This window comes from Pseudophryne corroboree, chromosome 6, assembly GCF_028390025.1.
Source record: "Pseudophryne corroboree isolate aPseCor3 chromosome 6, aPseCor3.hap2, whole genome shotgun sequence".
Classification (NCBI taxonomy): Eukaryota; Metazoa; Chordata; class Amphibia; order Anura; family Myobatrachidae; genus Pseudophryne; species Pseudophryne corroboree.
The window spans coordinates 400440128-400456839 of record NC_086449.1 but is presented as its reverse complement, the minus strand read 5'-3'; the positions used below and the strand labels follow the sequence as shown (position 1 = coordinate 400456839).

The window sequence follows — 16712 nt, the reverse complement described above, 5'->3', positions numbered from 1 at the left end:
TTTCTTCTGATTAATTTCTGTTGCATTCATTTAGGAGAACACATAGGGTAGTATATACAAAGTAGTGGCTTGGAGCTGAGAATTAAAAAGAAACTCACATTCACGCTATGCTTTATACTGAATGTGAGGGTCACTTTACCTTTTCAGCTGCAACCCACCAAGGAGTTTACAAAAGTTGCCGCTTTGTAAATCTATACTCATACTGTAGATATAATAGCTTAAACCAAGAGCAGCTTTTGTCTGGAAATAATGATTTTGGATGAGGAATACTAAAATTAGAAAAAGACTATGATCATACAGGTAGTTTATCATCTATAAATTAAATACAGCATGTGCATCCAACAGAATTAACTTAACTGTGTTTAATGTGTAGAGATAAGGCTTATGGGGGTCATTCCGAGTTGTTCGCTCGCTAGCTGCTTTTAGCAGCATTGCACACGCTAAGCCGCCGCCCTCTGGGAGTGTATTTTAGCTTAGCAGAAGTGTGAACGAAAGATTAGCAGAATTGCGAATAGAAATTTCTTAGCAGTTTCTGAGTAGCTCCAGACTTACTCAGCCATTGCGACCAGCTCAGTCCTTTTCGTTCCTGGTTTGACGTCACAAACACACCCAGCATTTGCTCAACCACTCCCCCGTTTCTCCAGCCACTCCTGCGTTTTGCAATTCGAACGCCTGCGTTTTTCCGCACACTCCCATAAAACGGCCAGTTTCCGCCCAGAAACACCCACTTCCTATCAATCACACTACGATCAGCACAGCGATGAAAAAGCTTTGTTATGCCGTGAGTAAAATACCTAACTTTTGTGTAAAATAACTAAGCGCATGCGCTCTGCGAACCTTGCGCATGCGCAGTTAGCAACTAATCGCAGTATAGCGAAAACCGGCAACGAGCTAAAAACTTGGAATGACCCCCATGTGCATAGCTTCTAATGACTAAAGTTGATGCCCACATAGTTTTCAAATGACTGAAGCCATCCAGGAATTCATTCTGCTATTGTGGGAGGTGAATATACAATTTAACATGTATTTGGATAATTGATGTTTCCAATCAGATGTTGCATTAACTGCATAACATCACTACATGTGTATTACATTCCATGGGGTATATACACTAAACTCTGGGTTTTTAGAAGCGGAGCTGTTGCCCATAGCAACCAATCAGATTCTAATTATCATTTATTTAGCACCTTCTAGAAGATAACAGCTAGAATCTGATTGGTTGCTATGTGTAATTACTCCAGTTCTAAAAACCTGCACATTAGTAAATAATATAACCCCATAGTGATGCCAAGAGGGTGGGGAAGCTGGTACTAATTACCGGACCCAGTGGTAACCCCCCCCCCCCCCAAATTATATTTACCTTGCTCTGGCAAGACTGCCTGTCCCCTACAGCGCCATAGGAAGATAATGCTGTACAGTGCAAGCAAAGACTCTGCTACTGTGCCAGAGACTTTGCTCTCTAGTGCACATGCATTGTCTTCCTGAATATCAGAGGGTACCGCTTGCCGGAGCCAGGTAAGATAACCATTGAAAATCTGTCCCTGGCTTGCTGTGCAAATTAAGGTTTATATGTATGTATATATATATATATATATATATATATATATATTTTTTTTTTTAGGGAGGGGAGCAGGGACATGGTCACGTCCCTCAGTATACCATGCCCCCCATACAGTACCTGGGCCTGGAAAACCTCTCTTTGGCCCTGTACCCCAAGACCACTAGCAATGTGATGCTACCAGGAAGAGATGTACTAAGGGGTGTATGTACTAAGCTTTAGAGAGAGATAAAGTGGACAGCGATAAAGTACCTATCAACCAACCAGCTTCTAACAGTCTGTAACATAGCAGTTAGGAGCTGGTTTGCTGGTACTTTATCTCGGTCCACGTTATCTCTGTCCAAGGCTAAGTACAAAGGTGGAGCTCACACTTAAGTCAAAAACTAGAGGTGTATAGGTTTCTATGTAACTGCAATTTACATAACAATGGGATCTATGTACTAAATCTTGGAGAGTGATAAAGTGAAGACAGGTAAAGTACCAGCCAATCAGCTGCTAACTGCCATGTTACAGGCTGTGCTTAAAAATTGACAATTAGGAGCTGATTGGTTGGTACTTTAGCTCACGCCACTTTTTCCTTCTCCAAGGCATAATACACCCCCCCCCCCCCAGTCTCAAAGGTGGAGCTCACACTCAAGACATAAATTAGAGGTATGTAGATTTCTATGTAAATGCAACAAAGGGGTCTGCAGGGTCTATGTACTTCGCCTTGGAGAGAGATAAAGTGGAAGAAGATAAAGTAACAGCCAATCAGCTCCTAACTGTTATTTTACAGGATGTGTTTAAAATAATGATGGGAGCTGGTTGGTTGGTACTTTATCTATGTCTACTTTATCTCTCTTCAAGGTTTAGTACATAGAAGGCAACGTTTTGAAGGTATCCATCACTGATTTTATGGCAACAGTATAGCCACCACTGATTATATAATGTAGTGGCACTGACCACATACCCTCACTGGTGTTTAAACAGTCCTACTTCCTCCATTATTGGCAGTGCTATTTTATCAGGTATGGATCATTAGGTTGACCCTAATTAGGTAAACAGTCAATAGGTCAACCTTATATGGTTGACATGGAAAATGTTGACTGGGTCAAAAGGTTGACAACGTCATTTGGTTGACAGGTAAAAGATAGACAAAAGAAAAGGTAGACAGGTATAAAAGGTCAACACATGAAAAGGCTGACATGAAAAAATGTCTGACACAAAAAAAGGTTGACAACATTTTTACGTTTTATTGGTGTAATTTTCTCCATCAAAGCTCATGAAACCCTAATTATTGTACCATGTTTGCTCACTATGGTTCAGGCAAGGTGCCTCACTCTGCTACTGTTGAGCTCACCACAGGTTGCTATTCCCAATTGCAGTCCACGTGGATGGTAAAATATGAAAGAGGTAAAAAATAAAATAAAAAAAAAACTGTGTTGACCGTTAGTACATAGACCATTGTAGTTTTGACCATTTGAACCTGTCAACCTTTTACATGTTGACCTATTGACCTTGTTGACCTTTTGATCATCTTGCCCTAATGCCTGTTGACCATATAATGACCATATTGAATGTTGACCTAATTAAGGTGGACCCATCATCCGAATACCATTTGATCCACATTGGTTATATAGCAGTACATTCCTTGTTTCTAGTTCCTCAATGTCTGTACAATGCTCTCACTTTTTTATCAAATGTATTAACCTGGAGAAGGGACAAAGAAGTGATAAAGCAGTGATAAGCGCAAGGTGATAAAGCACCAGCCAGTCATTATGGATTTGGCAAGTGACAGTTAAGAGCCACACACACAGGGAGGGATGCGTGCTGAGCGATCTAGCACAGATCGCTCAGTACACATCTCTCCCCCGCTCAGCACACAGCAAGATGAGTGCTGGGGGGTGTGGGGAATGCTCATTTTACCCAGATGTGAAATTAGCGATCTAACTAGATTGTGCCTGCATGCAGGCCAATCTAGTACCGGCGATAGCGAAGCGCTGGGCCACGCCTCGCTATTGCTATGGGGCATACACATGGAGAGAAAATTAAGCACGGATCTCTCCATGTGTACCCCCCTTTAGAAGCTGACTGGCTGGTGCATTATCAATTTGCGCTTCTCCAGGCTTAATACATCTGCCCTTTTTGTGTAGAGACTGGGTTATGTGGAGAAATACCTGCTAAGTCCTTTGTTGCAGACAGCAAAGCATAAACTATGGCCCCAGTGCTCTTGTCAATTTAAGAGAACATGATGTAAGAGCATGAGGATTCTGGATTGATTTCATGTCTTAATGACATAATACCATTGCACGCTGCTCTGTCTTAGAGCAAGTATTGATACTGTGGCGGCTTCAGGTTATAGTTACGCCCCTGGGACAACCCCTTTAATGTACTGCAGGAAGTAAACATAACATTGGTCTATAGAGCTGAATTAGGGATAACTGTTTATTGTCTTGAAATGCGATACTTCATATTCATCTGACCAATCATAGCTTTCTAAAGCATCAACTAGAGTATATTATGTTATTTCTGTTGTACTAGAGTACAGCAAGTCTTTATATCTAGCAATTACTCCAGAAATCCCACAACTACAGAAAAACCTTTAAGCAGCACACTGTAACCTGATATAGTCGGTGATCTGAAAGGCAAATCACATGCACACAAAGTAATAGAGGTTGTAATGCAGCTAAACCTGATTACACAAGTTTTGAAATAGGTGAGGTTGTATTGATTTTCTAACACAATAGATTGCAATCTTTTATGTCATGTTAACATAAAAGATTACTACTTGTTTCTTTGATACCCATATCAGTACAGTAAATGTCTGACATATAAAAGTAATTTAAAGAAATAGTGATAATGGAATAATAAAGGGGCATACACATGGAGTGATTTTTACTTCAATTCTAAGCAATCTAGAAGACTACATAGCATACATGTGTATACCCCATAGCCATAGTGATGCGCAGTCCCACGCGCCGCTATCGCCGGTACTAGATTGGCCTGCATGCAGGCACAATCTAGTCAGAATCAGAATCAGTTTATTGGCCAGGTATACTTGCGTATACTAGGAATTTGTCTTAGGTTTGCTATACAACAGCCAAGTAGGTAACAGATAAGCAGGTGAGTGTGTGTGTGTGTGTGTGTGTGTGTGTGTGTGTGTGTGTGTGTGTGGGGGGGGGGGAAGTAAAGTAATACAAATAGGAATACCGTAGGGACACAAGTGAGCAAGTGAGTTACATGTACGTCTAGTCAGTCAATGTTCAGGAGTTCAGCAGGCAGACCGCTGCTTCATGGCTGTGTGAACTGAGCGTCCTCCCCCCGTCCGTCCCCCCTCCGCTCAGCACACATCGTGCTAAGTGCAGAGCGGGGTGGGGTGGGGGGGAAGAGATGTGTGCTGAGCAGTCTGTGATAGATCGCTCAGCACACATCTCTATGTGTGTACCCCTTTTAGGTACAACTTTAAAATAAGCTGAAATCCTATCTTAAAGGGACAGCATACAGTATCTCAGATTTGGGAATCCTATAGTCCGTGCACATATCAGCAGAGAAAATGTCCAGGCATATCCTACTGGCCTTGGTCTCTGATATAAGGACATGTTGGTTACTGTGTTAAGGAGCATGCACACCAGGCATATGTATGCAGAGAGATGATGTGAAAATCGCTGGCCGGAAAATCACTCAGTGCTTTCACTTTGAGCGATTTTCACCCGGCCCAGCCATTTTGCCCTTTAGCTAACAAATTTGTTGCTGTGATCAGGTCTGAATTACCCCCTATGAGCAGTTACATCTGATGCACGCTCCTGCATCATCGCTGGCCGCCGCCATCCGTCGGCCTATTTTACCGGCCAAGTGAACCACTTTCCACAGTCTCCTGTGGAAAGTGATTCACCCCTGTCAAAATTGCTGGGCCGGGTGAAAATCGCTCAAAGTGAATGCACTGAGCGATTAAATTGACAAGAGCACTGGGGCCATAGTTTATGCTTTGCTGTCTGCAACAAAGGACTTAGCAGGTATTTCTCCACATTACCCAGTCTCTACACAAAAGGGGCAGATGTATTAAGCCTGGAGAAGTAATTAAGAAGTGATAAAGCAGTGATAAGCGCGAGGTGATAACGCACCAGCCAGTCAGCTTCTAAAGGAGGGTACACATGGAGAGATCCATGCTTAATTTTCTCTCCATGTGTATGCCCCATAGCGATAGCGATGCGCGGCCCAGCGCGTCGCTATCGCCGGTACTAGATTCGCCTGCATGCAGGCACAATCTAGTTAGATCGCTCATTTCACAGCTGGGTAAAATGAGCGTTCCCCAGACCCCACAGCACTCATCGCGCTGTGTGCTGAGCGGGGGAGAGATGTGTACTGAGCGGTCTGTGCTAGATCGCTCAGCACACATCTCTCCCCATGTGTGTGGCCCTTAACGGTCATTTTTCAAATCCATAATGACTGGCTGGTGCTTTATCACCTTGCGCTTATCACTGCTTTATCACTTCTTTGTCCCTTCTCCAGGTTAATACATCTGATAAAAAGTGAGAGCGTTGTACAGACATTGAGGAACTAGATACAAGGAATGTACTGCTATATAACCAATGTGGATCATATGGTATTCGGATGAAAATGTAGATCAGTATTTCCCAACCTTAGTCCTCAAGGCACACTAGCAGTCCAGGTTTTAAGGATATCCATGTTTGAGCACAGATGGTTAAATGAATATAACAGAAATGGTGAGATAGAGGAATGCCAAAAAAGCGAAATCATGCACTTAGGTTTCAAAAACCCAAAGACTCTTAATATAGTATTAACGGTACTATAAAGGAAACTACTGAGGAGGAAAGGGAAAGGCTTATGCTAATAAACCATGGTGCACCTAGGCGCAGCAGAGAAGCCAAGATGAGCGTGACTCCATCTGTTTATCAGCCAATGTAGGGAAACTAGTATCAGTATTCTATCTAAACTACTGCAATTGATCTGTAAACAAAATAATTTAAATTTGAAGTTGATGACTCCCCCCATAAGGCCACCATACAAAAACGTTAAGTACAACCCTACTGTATATAGGGGGTCATTCCGAGTTGATCGTAGCTGTGCTAAATTTAACACAGATACGATCAGGCACTCAGACATGCGGGGGAACGCCCAGCACAGGGCTAGTCAGCCCCGCATGTCAGTGCCGCCCCCTCCTTGCAGAAATGCAAAAGCATTGCACAGCGGCGATGCTTTTTCATCTCAGGAGTTACTCCCGGCCAGCGCAGCTCCTATGGCTGCCCTCTTTGACCTCTTTGCTGCCCCAGGTTGCAGCGGCTGTGTGTGATGTCACGCAGCTGCAGCGGCCTGCCCCCCAATGGTCCGGCCACACCTGCGTTGGCCGGACCGCGCCCCCTAAATGGCGGCTTAACGCCGCCGTCCAGCGACCACCTCTGCCTCAGAGGCAACAGCTAGGCAACGATGGCCTTCGGTCGTCTGGCATTCGCAGTTCCGACCCGATTGCTGCGCTGCGATAAACTGCAGCGAGCGATTGGGTCGGAATGACCCCCATTGTTCTTAATGTTTTTTCCTTAAAAAAAAATCACTTTATAACACAGTCTTGTGAGGATCAGTAATTATGGGACTATTGGCCAAAGTGATGTGTAAACTATTTAAAATATTTTTTGTTTCTGTGCAAGGAACAAGTAGATGAAAAGGAAGCGGGTAAGAAATTATATACGCAGCAGTTTGTACAGCCTATTTGGTTATTTTAAAATAAATTGTTGAAGGCTATCAGCCCAAAATGACCTGGCAACACCAATCATCTGGTTGGGACTGATGAAGTCCCTGTAAAATGTCATGAGCTGTCTGTGCATGGTGAATTAAATTACAATGGGTTCACTTGTCTTCTTGTGGAATCATATTATTTTTCATAATAACTTATGAATTGTTCTATCATAATATGTATCACAAAGTGCTAGCTAAACCTACTACAAAAATGTATCCCAACAGGTTTCCTTCTGTACACTACCATTGCCATTAGTAGCAAAACCAGCTGTGATTGATCTTCTCAGGGAAATTAATATTCAAAATAGTAGAAGTATGGGATCATTTATCTAGACACCTATTATTTATGCATTTCAAAAATATTAAAAGGAAAAAAGTAAACTACGGTATTGATTCATATTGCTGATTTTGTGATGCACACAGCCATGGTCATCAAATGTTCCTTCCTTTAGTTACTACTACAAACTCAACTAAGCAATCTAATGAGCAGAAGAGTGTCAGGGGCACAGTGGGTAAAGATAGGGAAATATATTTTAGTGAACTTTAAGCAAATTGCTCCAAAATGCAAAATACTACACTTACAGTATCTGGAAAATCTTAAATGGCAGGCATACTAGATAATAATGCCATATCTGTATATCTTACTTGGTGTTAAATGGCTCCTGCAATAACTTGTAGTTTGTAAAAAAAAATTGTTAATCTGACAAACCATTATTTAGTATAAATGATTTACATATCAAGTAAAGTCCCAGTGATATCTGATACATATATAGAAAACTCAGTATGTTGATGTTTGCAAAAAAACTGAAGCTACATCGTTTTTCAGATATTATGAACAATTTGGAAAAGTATGCTCCAGGGCTGATTACATATGTGAATTCTTTATAAAGGCTCAGGGACATGTTTCTAGTGTTTACAGTATGTTATCAATACATGCAAGCTGTGCAGGATAACATTGATTGCATTCCAACCGTACATCCCTTTAATCATTATTACAGGGCAGTTATATTTATTTATAATAACACTTATTGTATTTTTTGCTTTCTTTATTAATGTTTGTGATATTTGTTTTTTTAATGGATGTGTCTGGTTTAAGTACATAAACTAGCAGATTAAATTACAGAGTTGTACCCTATGGAAGAGTTTTGTTGTTTTGTTGTTTATCATGGGTTGTCAGCATCTTCTATGAAAGTTCATTAGCTCACAGTGTAATAATTTGACTGTCGCACTTTAACCTTTTTTTGTATGAATTACTAATTAAAAAGCCTATCTATATTTTAATAACATTATTACAGAAAATAGTAATGTAATTAAAAAGAATACATTCATGAGATACATTCTTAATTACATGTCAAATGGACCTCTACAGGGGATGGGGTCAAACACAGACACCAATTTTTGTAGGTCTTGAGAACAAAAGTAGGCTGAGTTTGGGGGATGGTAGCTAGATTTCAATTACCAGTAATAGATTTTTTTGTAGATGGATTTTTTTATATTGTACTGTATGCTTGTTCCTATATTTTATTTTCCTATTAATTATAGAAAATCTTATAAATGTATTTAATTTTTTTATTGTAGCCCTGAGACACTGTTATGACCCATCCAATAATAGTGCCCTACTGTAGTAAATTTTCTGAACCATAGTAGTGCCTTAGTTGATATTATGCCCCATAATAGTGCCCTAGTTAATTTTTGGAACCATAGTAGTGCCTTAGTTAATGTTATGCCCCATAGTAGGGCCCTAGTTTATTTTATGAACAATACTAGTGCCCTAGTACACATGATATCACATTAGTACACATTATGCAACACAGTGCCCCCAATTCACATTATGACATAGAGTGCCTCCACTTCATATTGTGCTACATTAAAGTGCCCTCTGTTCATATTATGTAACATTATAATGCCCTTCAGTTAATTTTATACCACTTTACAATGAATAGTTACAGAGGCATAACAAGATATTTTGCTGGCCCCAAGGCAAAAGCTTGTATCAGTGCCAATGGTGAAAAATGTATATAACACATGTAACTGTGACAGGTAAGGAGGACCCCTCTAATCTCTGGACCCCATAGCAGCTGCACTCCCTGCACCTATAGTAGCTATGCTCTTGCTAGGGACAATGTAGGTGTATAAAAGCTAAACATTTGAAACAATAAAGGTGACAAGCCATTACACCTTAAAATGATCAGTGTGACCATAATCAGTGTACTGGCTGAAAAAAAACATAATAATTTTGGTATAAAATCATGTTTTAAAACAGATCATGTAAGTTTGTATATTACATTAGAAAATATCCTCATTACTATTCATTAATAGTTTTTATTTCTTGTGAATTATTATTGTAATTATTATATATTGCAAATTCTTCCAAACTATGTAATCTGTTTATATCTTGATCAACTCAATGTACAGTGCTTTATAATATGTGGGTACTTTATAATAATACATAATAATAATAATAAACATCATGTATAACTGAAAGTAGCATTAGGAAACTAGCAAGGTCTATTGCATTTTGCAAGTTGAGTAAAATGATAATTTTTACAGAGCATGTACTGTGAGGGAAAGGGGTTGGAAGCAAAGGATATCACCGAGAGATGAGTGAAATCATTGGGAAGTTTTGTGCTACAGTAATCGAATGTTGCAGCAGAATAAGTTTTTCAGGGAGGTGTGACGGTCCTGCGATCTAATCTCCAAATTCCACCTCTGCTTCACTGTATTTATTCATTTGTAGCACACAGAATCTATAAATAGACCTGGGAGGACAGTGGTGAATTAATTCTGCTATGTGGTATGGTGCATTAGGCAAAATGTGTCAAATGTTTTGATTACATATAGAATGAGACGAATATTGTGCTGAACAGTTTTGAACATTTTTGCATCTCATGGCTAATAACCTATGAACATATTTAAGGTTAGCCATGCACAAAGATCTTAGATCATCTCTGTAATTTAGCAAACTGGAATAAATGTTGGTGCTTCATCCATACATACAGCGGTGGTCTATACTTTTTACAAGGGCAACAGCATTAATTGAGGATGTGGCCTACAAGAAATCATAATTATGCAACTTCCTGTTTATTACAACCCATATTGTATCCTCGGGCTCAAGAGCTGCTGTGGCCATGAACGGAGAACTAGATAAAGGTGAGTGAAGAATTTTTAGTGTACGAATATAAGAAGTGTATAACATCAGAACGTGCTGATTACATATGAATGGATTACAATCTGTTCCTGTTGCTTGGTCTGACAACAGAAAGACCAGATAGTAGTTATAGATCACATTACTCTGCAGTTCAGCCAGTAGGTAAGATGAGCATGTATGGACAGCGTGTCTTGTGATTGGGAAAGGCCTAGCATGATGTAATAATCTTCTAGCTTTTTACTGATCAGGTATTTAGTTGGTTGAATGTCTAAACACAATAGTGAGTAAAAGAATCCAGTGTGAAAGTGAGGTCTGCCAACAGACCTATCTCTATTTTATCAGGCCATTTAAAGTGCTGGATGGAGATCTCTGGGCTGCGAGCATTGTTAGCTTTTGATCTAGTGCAGTGGTACTCAAATTCGGTCCTCAGGACCCCACACGGTTCACATTTTCCATGTCACCCAGCAGCTACACTGTGTATCACCAACTGTCACATTTTAAAAATCTACAGGTGACCTGGAAAACATGAACCGTGTGGGGCCCTGAGGACCGAGTTTGAGAACCTGTGATCAAGTAGAAGAGCAACACTGTAAGAGAATAAAACAGGAAGATCTTGGTCCCTTTGTTTTCAGTTGGCCTGGACTATTCTTCATATGATGGAGTAGTTCTATAGCACAGTGAATCCCAAACTGAGTGCCATGGCAGCAAATTGTTTCTGCTCAATGTGATAGGCAAAGTTAGAGCTTGTGGCTGCTTAGCAAAAAATAAGTGGACAAACAGAAGGCCGTGTTCCTCACCACATAACTGAACTGTAAGCTGACAGATAAGCACAATGCACTTAATTAAATAATGTTTTCTAAATTTCCTATAAATAAACTTATTGCATAGGGTCGCCTTAAAAAAAGGTGATACTCTAGTGTGCCGGGATTCAAGAAAGTTTGAGGACCACTGCTGTAGCAGGTAGCCTGTTGTAGACAGACCACGTCACTAAATAAAAAGTCAGTGTTATGCAAATGGCATGAAAGTCTGATATTGTTTCACCCCCTCTTACCTGAATGTTTGTTGTGTCGGCAGGCTTTATGTGTTTTGGAAGATGTGAGCTTTACCCTCCAATACAAGTTTACATATTCTATCTACTGCATCTTGTCTACAAGACAGAGAGTAAATATATTCATGGCCTATGTATGTGATTCCACCGATTCAGACGAATGCCTTATCTTAAGCATCCAGAAACTGAAGCAAGTTTCATTGCAGGCATATTGCAAAGAAAGCTTCCAGGTTTTATCTCATTGTAGAGGTGTCGGAGCAGACACATAAGCTGTAATGATTTTTCACAATCCTATACAGTCCTTCATTGTACAGGTCAAGAAGAAACGGGTCAAAGTACCAGAAGCCCATGCTGCCCTCATAATACATGTCAATCCAAGCATGGTGACATGCTTTCTCACTGGATGCCATTTCCAGTTACCTGTTATAGAAATGACACACAAATAAATATGTGTAAACACACTAGAGAAAAAGTAACACCTGCAGCTGATTATCTGTCATGACAGCCTGAGTATGGTGATATCAGCTTCACAGAGTTTATCTCACATATAAACCAAACTAAAATCTATTTTACAACTTTCCTTAACACCAGGTGTCTGTAAATGTAGTGGCAATGCACTAGGCAATTCTTTTTCTTAGCTGGCAAATGCTACACATCAGATATAAAGCATCTACTGTATATAATGGTCTCTTTAATATAGTCAGAGCTACCCAATCTAAACATTCTATTTCAGTTTTTATAATTATGCAATAAATGATTTATTTGATTCCATTCAAATTGTGTTCCTCCCAAACATGCTTATCTAAAAGGATGTGACATTTTCTTAATCATTTCCTGTATGCCAAAGTCTAACCTACCACAGGCAAAGCAGAAGAGAATGGAACTCAGTATTTTTGTGACATAGTAAAAACGTACTGTAAGTCACAGTACTTAACACAATGAAACTATAGTGACATAAGTTTTTACATATTCATTATAAATAATAGGTGATCAAACTTGCATTTTAGAAAGTATGACTTACAGTTATGATGCACAAGGGTTATGTTAAAAAAGAGATTTCTCTCGTAAGTTAACGAGGGAGTTGTATATACATGTAGCATCAAAGCTCTTACCACCTGCTTGAATAATAAACTGAACACCTAATCTATTAATCAAATCCTACTAGTTTATTATCCTAATTTTTAAATAAACTCTCTCTCTCTCTCTTTATATATATATATATATATATAGAGAGAGAGATAGAGAGTATATATATATATAGTGTATATATAGATTTTTTTATACTATTGTTTTTAGCATGTCCGTCCTTTTGGTACATTTTCAGTGCTTAGAAGTCGCTATATTCCATATGTGAAATTAAAATGCAATGCTTCTACATGACACAGAGCATCTTTTCCTTTTGAATGTCTACCTGTTGTATGAGATGAAACATGTTGCTTTGTGTAGAATGCATCAGGAACAAAGGATAAGATTGCTCATTGGGGAGTGAAACGCCAGACATTTCATTCCTACAATTAACCCATTGAGATATATTATTTAAGCTCTAAATGATTATGAATGGCATCAGCAGAAGCATTACCAATATATTTTCAATAAACTAATGCATGCACACAATGAAAGGTTACTTATAATTTATTATATTTTCTTCATTGATTTGTGATCTACTGTAATTCTGTTTGTAATCAGATATGACAAAATTTTCCTTATAAATTTTTGTAAATATCAGCATATGTGGTGGAATCTGACAGAGAATAAAAGTCTGTTTCCACCGTCTAAAAAAGAGTGACTCTAAATATATATTAAATTATATTCACATGTGCATATGTAAAGTATTTGCTTGTAATGCTGGGACAAGGGGGTGGGGTTCTCCTTCCGCTCTGGCTACATGGATTTCAATACATATTATGGGAAAGACAACCAAGAGGCTTTAACTAAATACTGTTTTGTGATGGTCATTGAAGCTCACAGTAAGGCTTTCTCCCAGCAGAACAAAAAACTAAAATACTAAAAGCATTTCATAGTGAATAAGAACACAATGAAGCTTTGTCATCTAGAAACAGCACAAAATGTTTTACACAGCCTAGTTCTACTTTTGCAATGTGCCCCATGGGAATTTTGGGTATACATATTTATAGTATTACTTGTATAAATCGGTTTACCAGGTCATGACATATACCTCGATGCAAACAAGATCTACAACTGTCACTGTGTTATTTGTTTTGACTCTTTAAAGAAACAGGATCCCTGCTGATTTTTTAAATGCACACTTTCTTGGGCCTTTCTCAAGGTATAAAGCAATCCCAGGCTGTATTTATTTGCAATAAACTGCAGTATAGCTGGAGCACTACAATGTTATACATGTTCATGCCATAGATTGTTATATGAAATTAAACTTCTGTGACGTAATATCCACAGTACAGGGAATTTTGCTTTCCTAGAATATATAAAAGGGAATTAGCAGAGTGAGAGATGAAGGTACTTACAAATACAACAAGATGTCATAGCAATGTGATGGCTGATAAACATATCTGTATATATACCTGGCTAATCCAAACAAGAGGTCAATACAGACATTACACCCTAGGATTTTTGTTTCTCTAAATAGTGCTATCTTCAGGCTGCAACTTTACTTAATTCAATAAAAATACCGAGCAAGCATCCTGTTGTTTTCACTTAATGAAATATAAAACAGAAATTAAATTTGTACTGTAAATTGACTACAGAAATCTGTACTTGAATCAGCTTTTAGACACATTGAAGTCTGCAAATATATAAAGGACATAATTTGTAGCAATACTTGATGACTTCAGAATCAAAAGTTACAGACAAAGCAATTCCATCACACTGATTACACCGCAGAGGTGGGCCACATACTGTACATCGCCCTGTTTATTTGGCAATACGACAGATGATGTTTCCAATTCTCAAAATATTTTTTTTTCTCTTTTCATGATATCACCTTCCAATTTATTTGCGGTTTCATCAAGTTAGGTGTTTTCGGGCTATAAGCAATGAACTCTCCTTCAGCAGCATCTTCAGCTAATTAACCCTGTTGATTACAATAATTAGTATTGATTCACTCCTGAATGACTTCCTAAGCATCCGCACCCGATCTACTCTGTCTGGAAAGTTCTGGGTATGAATATTAATTTGATGTTCCTCTTTGTTTTGGAGCCCCAAAGGTATAGTTTGTAATCTTATACACTTCAATTTGATAACAGATGCACTTGAGTTTTATTGTAATTTAACAATGAGTGTGTGCATAAATTATAGGATGATGATTACAATGTAAGATGCTGGACTGTGGATGATAGGGAACTGCCAGTAGGATGCAAGGGTGATTATTCACACACACAGGCATTACATTTCAGACAACAAAATTCCAATACATTTTACAGCAAATCATGTTTATTAAGAGTAATAATTTTAACCTTTAGAATATTATAGACAATGCAACTTTTGACATTTTGCTAAATATTCTGGCAGAGTATGGGATAAAAAGTGGCACTTGTAATAATTGCAGTCTGCATGCCAAATCGGTGATAGCAGAACATACATATGTATACTCTGTCATTTCTCTTCGCATTAACTCTTGCAGTACTAAAGCACTAGTACAATGCATTTTCTGTGGCTAAAATGGCCTGTAAAATGCATTTTAACTCATTTGTTGCAAGATGTTACAGAATCCTCTGTCACCTAAGAGGTTAAAAAACTACTAAGGCTTGCCAAATTGTAGTGGCTTTCCTCCTAGATAGGTGCTGGAGGTGATATTTAAAGCAACTGCTTAATATTATTTTGTCCACTGTAAGTCACAAGAGACCATATGCTCACACACAAAGGGCAAATTTAAGTTATTAAGACAAAAAAAGAAAAGAAAAAGAACTGGACACATTAGTTTAACAAGTGCCATGATAAATACACTGTGCTCCTATCGTTCCCTGTGAGGCAGCCAAATCTCACTTTAACACAAAATGATTTCCCTTCCCTCACAGACACAGGTTGGGTTTGTTATTTTCATTTTATCGTCGCTCCTAATCATTGAAGGATCAACTACTGCATTTCCTGCAATTTCTGAACTGGATAACTCATTGCCTTCATAACAACAGATATTGACAAGCTTACTAGCGTCCGACCAGCACTTTACTCTTCAATTTCTGCTATTCACGCCTTATGGCTGTAAAGGTCACTTTGTTATTGCAGCAAGGTGCACATCTCTGCTTAGCAATAAAAACTGTACTTTCTATGAACTGAAATGTGCTAAGAACATCATGAAAGAAAAGAACATTTAAGAAAAGAAAAGAAGAGAGAACATATACCTACAAATAAATATGTTTGTTACTATTCTATAACATTCATTGTTTCAGTTTCTTGCAGAATACTCACTTTTGCATGAAAACATCACTGAAAACATATAATGCATACATTTGCTTCAATCACACAGGACACATGGGAATTAGTCATGACTAAGACAGATTGGCTTGCAAACACCTTACAATGAGGCTAAAGAGATGTTCAATGCAATGAAAAAGCAGTTACATTTGGGCTTAATTCCAGGTATTTCCAACTGGGGTAGATAGGCATAGGGTACAGGTGACACTTTGGTCTTTAGCAGAGATCTGCAGCTGTCTCACTTCCTCAGCAGTATCTTTTGACTGATTCATGAAGTGGCATTTGCATTGGCTTTAAAATGAGCCACCTTGCACGCCCTCTCAGTAGGTGGCAATGGGATGGTGTACGGATGATAGCAGCTGCTAGCTAGCAATAAATGAGGTACTGTCTGTGCTAGGGGAACACAAGCATATACAACAATGCACAGCTCAGCTTTTCTAGACTGAAGTATTTAATTATTCCAAGCTACACCATAAGTATACAGATATTATACTATAAAAGGAAATAATTAAATGCAAGAATAAAAATTGTATGTAAAAATCTAAAGATATATATATATAATATTGCTTATACCTTCATTCTTCAGCTGCCAACTGAACTCATTATGACTTGCACTGCATAAATAGCAGCTCTTATGTGCTACAAATAAAATGTGTGATGATTGTGTAACCCCATATTTGCTGGAGAAACAATGCTGTGTAGTGCAAAAAAAACACCACAACAACCCTAGGTGCAGGATGCCAAAATACACTACATTTCTATAAAACATGCAATAAACAACATGCAATAAAAATCAGATGTAAAGGAAAGTTATTTTTGGAATGTGTACATGTTTACAT

General features: G+C 38.6%; 1 protein-coding gene across 25 annotated transcripts in view; it reads right to left on the bottom strand.

The window, feature by feature from the left end:
- Positions 1-16712, bottom strand: part of CELF2 (CUGBP Elav-like family member 2) — a 633688-nt gene that overhangs the window by 614825 nt on the left and 2151 nt on the right. The window contains exon 1 of one of the 25 annotated variants that reach the window (XM_063926852.1): positions 11488-11588. The exons of the other annotated variants lie outside the window; for them this stretch is intronic. The gene's annotated coding sequence lies outside the window, so the exon portion shown is untranslated. Of the gene's footprint in view, positions 1-11487; positions 11589-16712 lie in introns of those variants that run through there. 25 annotated transcript variants of the gene reach the window in all.